This window comes from Salmo trutta, unplaced genomic scaffold (genome assembly GCF_901001165.1).
Source record: "Salmo trutta unplaced genomic scaffold, fSalTru1.1, whole genome shotgun sequence".
Classification (NCBI taxonomy): Eukaryota; Metazoa; Chordata; class Actinopteri; order Salmoniformes; family Salmonidae; genus Salmo; species Salmo trutta.
The window spans coordinates 9,465-15,772 of record NW_021823271.1 but is presented as its reverse complement, the minus strand read 5'-3'; the positions used below and the strand labels follow the sequence as shown (position 1 = coordinate 15,772).

The 6,308-nt window shown below is 43.9% G+C and overlaps 1 long non-coding RNA gene across 1 annotated transcript; it reads right to left on the bottom strand.

The window, feature by feature from the left end:
• Window positions 1–1,078: 1,078 nt before the first annotated feature.
• Window positions 1,079–1,378, bottom strand: LOC115189992 (uncharacterized). Its single transcript, XR_003877083.1, has 2 exons — window positions 1,336–1,378; window positions 1,079–1,153 (listed from the first exon to the last, which is right to left on the bottom strand). It is a non-coding gene; the product is annotated as an uncharacterized LOC115189992 (long non-coding RNA).
• Between the last annotated feature and the right edge of the window lie 4,930 nt (window positions 1,379–6,308).

The following is a 6,308-nucleotide window of genomic DNA, read 5'->3' as shown; positions in this document are numbered from 1 at the left end:
ATATACTGTATACTCAGACAGGCTAACCTCCTATAAAGGATTCTATATATATTCTATATGTACTGTATACCCAGACACTTCCTAACCTCCTATAAAGGCTTCTATATATATTATATATATACACTGTATACTCAGACAGGCTAACCTCCTAGAAAGGATTTCTATATATATTCATATTGTACTGTATACCCAGACACTTCCTAACCTCCTATAAAGGCTTCTATTATATTATATATATACTGTATACTCCAGACACTTCCTAACCTCCTATAAAGGGTTCTATATATATTCTATATGTACTGTATACTCAGACACTTCCTACCTCCTATAAAGGGTTCTATATATATTCTATATATACTGTATACCCAGACACTTCCTAACCTCCTATAAAGGATTCTATATATATTCTATATATACTGTATACCCAGACACTTCCTAACCTCCTATAAAGGGTTCTATGTATATTATATATACTGTATACTCAGACAGGCTAACCTCCTATAAGGATTCTATGTAGAACTTTAGTGGTTCCGTATATTAAGAAAGATAGAACCCTTTTTGGTTTAAAACAGGAGTGAAGAGTGGGTTGATATAACGGATATATGTCCAAATTCAGCTTGTAACAACGATCAGAATTAGTAAAGAACAATAAAGTTATTCCTGCCAACATATTAGGCAATAATTAAGAGTAGGCAAAATGATTGTGTCATGCTAAAATTCTATAGATATGTGTGTGTATACTGGTAAAGATGTGTGTTTGTTTTGTTTGTTTGTTTGTTGTTTGTTTGTTTGTTGTGTTTGTGTGTGTGTGTGTGTGTGTGTTTGTGTGCTGGTGAGGACAACCACATATCACAGTGAAATATACAGGATACAAACATTTCATTCCAGCTATAGCGTTTTGCAAAACAAAAATTAATACACAAAAATCTATGAATTAAAATCTTAGAACAACAATATTTTACAGACACATGAAGGTACCCGTAAGCAATCATTTCCGATAAAAATAACAAATGTGAAAAAAATGGTGGAAATAAGGTTTTAGAAACAAAGTCCTTAAACACCATTGTCATCTCACCTCTTAGCTGTGGTGTCATGTTCCCCAGAGAGATGCATTTCAGAGGCAGGGCCCCCCTCCTTCCTCTCCCCAGAGAGACTCATTTTAGAGGCAGGGCCCCCCTTCCTTCCTCTCCCCAGAGAGAGTCATTTTAGAGGCAGGGCCCCCCTCCTCTCTCTCCCCAGAGAGACTCATTTTAGAGGCAGGGCCCCCCCTCCTCTCTCTCCCCAGAGAGACTCATTTTAGAGGCAGGCCCCCCTCCTCTCTCTCCCCAGAGAGACCTCATTTTAGAGCACTGACCCCTGTAAAACAGAGATCCAGCATGTTGGTTGTGGTCACACAGTAACAACTAAACAGAGATCCAGCATGTTGGTTGTGGTTAACACAGTAACAACTAAACAGAGATCCAGCATGTTGGTTGTGGTGAACACAGTAACAACTAAACGAGGATCCCGCATGTTAGTTGTGGTTACACAGTGACAACTAAACAAGATCCAGCATGTTGGTTGTGGTTAACACAGTGACAACTAAAAAGAGATCCAGCATGTTGGTTGTGGGTTAACACAGTGACAACTAAACAGAGATCCACATGTTGGTTGTGGTCAACACAGTGACAACTAAACAGAGATCCAGCATGTTGGTTGTGGTCAACACGTAACAACTAAACAGAGATCCAGCATGTTGGTTGTGGTTAACACATTGACAACTAAACAGAGATCCAGCATGTTGGTTGTGGTTAACACAGTGACAACTAAACAGAGATCCAGCATGTTTGTTGTGATTAACACAGTGACAACTAGTTCTTGGCTGTTAATTGTTTCTATTTATTCATTATCTCTTTGAGAAATAAACATTACTAACAGATACATATCCAAATGTAACAGTGTAGGTTTCCGTCCCTCTCTTTGCCCCAACCTGGGCTCGAACCAGGGACCCTCTGCACACATCAACAACTGACACCCCACGAGCATCGTTACCCATCGCGCCACAAAATCCCGGCCCTTGCCAATGCAAGGGGAACAACTACTTCAAAGGTCTCAGGAGTGAGTGACGTCACCCGATTGAACGCTATTAGCGCGCACCACCGCTAACTAACTAGCCATTTCACATCGGTTACACAAACAGTCAGGTGATTTAATGCATCACATGAACATGTAGTCGTGACTGATATTTTCACCTTTTCTCCATGTAGTGGAACTAATAATAATAATAATAATAATAATAATGTCTAACTTTCTCTTTTAATAATGTCTCTCATTCTAGTGTGTTGCTTTGTTCAACAGGTGTGATATTATTATGCTGTTGCTGAATTCAGTTCATAATAACAATGTTAAGAAAAGTATGTTCAGTGGTTTCAAACCAAATTACACAGGAAGCAGGAGATCATTGTAGTTTAGAAAACAACAAATGTTCTGATATTCTGAAAGAAGATTTAAAACTATGATACATTAACATTTTTACAAATGTTAAAATAATCACGATATATGAATCGTATAATACGATATATGAACAATATGTTGTTGAATTTGACTTGCCTACGCCCAGTTAGCGCCATCTTGTATGATTGAACTGTCACATAACTGTCCCAGGTGAAATGGACTGTTAGATCTGAGTGTTTTACTGTCAGTCACTATACTAAAATAACACCATACATTTAATTTCTCTACACACTTTACAATAATCACTGGGAAGATTCTTACCTTGTAGCTTGAATTCACAACCAGAACATGTCAAGTCATTGAGATATTTTCCGTTTTTCTGAGAGAGCACCTTCCTGATAACAAGTGGCTCTGTATCTATGTTCTAGGTACAGTTGATCTTTGGATGCAATAATATCTGGTCAAAGTCTAGTGACACAACACCATAGTATATCATAAACATAAAAGCAGTTGGCCAGAAAAGGCCATGACATACTATAAAACAGGGTTTGTCAACTAGATCTGGCTTCGGGTGTCACGGTTGTCATAGAGAGGAGCGGACCAAAGTGCAGCGTGATTATCGTTCCACATATTTTATTGAACTGTGAAACTATGCAATACATGCACATAAACTAAAGAACAAAAAACAAACCGTGACGCAGAGGTGAAACATACCACTACTCAAAAACAATCTCCCACAAACCCAGGTGGGAAAAACACCTACTTAAGTATGATCTCCAATTAGAGACAACGATGACCAGCTGCCTCTAATTGGAGATCATCCCAAACAAAACCCAACATAGAAATACAAAACTAGAAAACAACATAGAAAAACTAAACTAGAAAACCCCCCTGTCACGCCCTGACCTACTCTACCATAGAAAATAACAGCTTTCTATGGTCAGGACGTGACATCGGGAGAATTTTTTTCTGAGTTAAAGTCGGCGGGCCAGAACATAATTAGCATATAATATTAGCACAATTAATATGCCTACACTACAAATTGAACAACATGTTTAACACATTTGATTAGTACATAGTACATTGAGTGACAATAAAATAATTTAGATCTGATTAAGTTCATAAAATCACCAATATCTCTATTCAATTATAACTTTTTGTTTATTTCTCTGTGCGTTGATTGGTGGGGAAAAACAGGTCTACGTAGCCTACTGTAGTCTACACTACTTTATTAATATCAACATTCATTCAGAACAATTAGCTTGATAGCAAGAGAACATGTCGCTCTCAAAAAGTAACAAAAGGTAGATAATGAAAATCAAAGTTTCAGGGAAGAACGGACAGAGATATCCATTCATCTGACCATCTTTCTCCAATGCCAAGCCAGAGTGTCTTGTTTGCAATGAAAATGTCATTGTTTGCAAAGAATTCAATCTCAGACGGCATTATGAATCTAAATGGTACTTTCAAAGTGGCCTTCCCGCCCCAGACAGAGGCCCGATGCAGAAACACTGAAGCATTAACTACAACCTACAAACACGGCAGTAGAATCCTCCTCAGAAACACTGAAGCATTAACTACAAGCTACAAACACGGCAGTAGAATCCTCCTCAGAAACACTGAAGCATTAACTACAACTACAACATGGTACTTTCAAAGTGGCCTTCCCGCCCCAGACAGAGGCCTGAAGCAGAAACACTGAAGCATTAACTACAACCTACAAACACGGCAGTAGAATCCTCCTTCATGGCTTGACCCAACAACAGAAGGTCACAAGTGCTTCCTAAAAGCATCCTGGGTTCTAACCAAACACAACATGCCCTTCACAGACGCAGAGCTGTTTAAAAAATGCATGGTGACAGTTTTGGAGGAATTGGCTACAGACAAGTCTATGGATAGCATAATTGCGTCTGTCAAACAGGTGCCACAGTCTGTGACATCAGCCGGACGCCGTGTCTGTGCTCTGGCGGATGATGTGCATAGGATTGTTCTGGAGGGGCTCAGTCAGGCTGAGCATTTTCCCCTGGCTATTGATGAGAGAACTGACAACACCCATGTAGCACAGTTGTGTGTTTATGTCTGTTATTTTCATGGGAATGACTTTAAAGAAGAGCTACTGGCACTGATTCCCCTGGAGGGACACACCACCGGGGATGTTCCCCTGGAAGAACACACCACCGGGGACGTTCCCCTGGAAGGACACACCGCCGGGGACATTCCCCTGGAAGGACACACCACCGGGACGTTCCCCTGGAAGGACACACCACCGGGGACGTTCCCCTGGAAGGACACACCACCGGGGACGTTCCCCTGGAAGGACACACCACCGGGGACGTTCCCCTGGAAGAACACACCACCGGGGACGTTCCCCTGGAAGGACACACCGCCGGGGACGTTCCCCTGGAAGGACACACCGCCGGGGACGTTCCCCTGGAAGGACACACCGCCGGGGACGTTCCCCTGGAAGGACACACCGCCGGGGACGTTCCCCTGGAAGGACACACCGCCGGGGACGTTCCCCTGGAACACACCGCCGGGGACGTTCCCCTGGAAGGACACACCGCCGGGGACGTTCCCCTGGAAGGACACACCACCGGGGACATCCTATTCACAAAGCTGGAACAATTGTTTACGCAGCATGGCCTGTCATTCGAAAAAGTCAACTTTGAGGTCACCGTCAGGGCTCCTGCTATGGTGGACAGACACAGGGGCCTGGTCAGCAGGTTGAAGGAATTCGCCCCACTAATGAATGGCTTGCATTGTCTCATCCATCAGAGTGTGAAACCCTCTCTCTATACTGCACGAGGGAGAGAGTCTCCTCCAGGAATTTATGACCTGAGATAACAGAACCTGGGTGTAAGAGAGGGGGATGGAGGGAGAGAGGGGGATGGAGGGAGAGAGAGAGGGGGATGGAGGGAGAGAGAGGGGGATGGATGGAGAGAGAGGGGGATGGAGGGAGAGAGAGAGGGATGGAGGGAGAGAGAGAGAGGGGGATGGAGGGAGAGAGAGGGGGAGGGAGGGGGGGGGGGGATGGGGAAAGAGGGGGATGGAGGGAGAGAGAGAGGGGGATGGAGGGAGAGAGAGAGGGGGATGGAGGGAGAGAGAGGGGGATGGAGGAGAGAGAGAGGGGGATGGAGGAGAGGGGGGATGGGAGACAGAGAGGGGGATGGAGGGAAGAGAGGGGGATGGAGGGAGAGAGAGGGGATGGAGGGGAGAGAGAGGGGGATGGAGGAGAGAGAGGGGGATGGAGGAGAGGCGGAGAGGGGGATGGAGGAGAGGCAGAGAGGGGGATGGAGGAGAGGCGGAGAGGGGGATGGAGGAGAGGCAGAGAGGGGGATGGAGGAGAGGCGGAGAGGGGGATGGAGGAGAGGCAGAGAGGGGGATGGAGGAGAGAGAGGGGGATGGTGCTCGCTATACCCAATGAGGGCAGCAGCTGACCACCTTGGTATTTTGGAAATGGAGGAATTCCTTTTATGTGCTAACAATGTTTGGATCAACTTACACCTGTGAGTCCTCCTTTTCCTCTATGAATGCAATCGACTCACGACAGGAACCGGCTTTCACATAAGGCAACCGAGGACTGCCTGCGCATCAACATCACATCCCTCTCACCTGACATCCACAAGATCGTGTCCGAGGGGAAATGCAACTTTTCCCATTAAGTAAATCACTTAGTATTTAATAAATAGTCATATAGGCTACTAACATTATTGTAATTATTATTATTATTATTATAATTGTTATTATTGTTATTATTATTATTGTGATTATTAGTGCTTATCAATGGCTATTTTAGGTCTCTTGCTGACAGTATTTTCTGTTTGTTTTGTCGTTATAGGAGCAGGTTATCCCCAGACTCCTGATACAGGGCTACA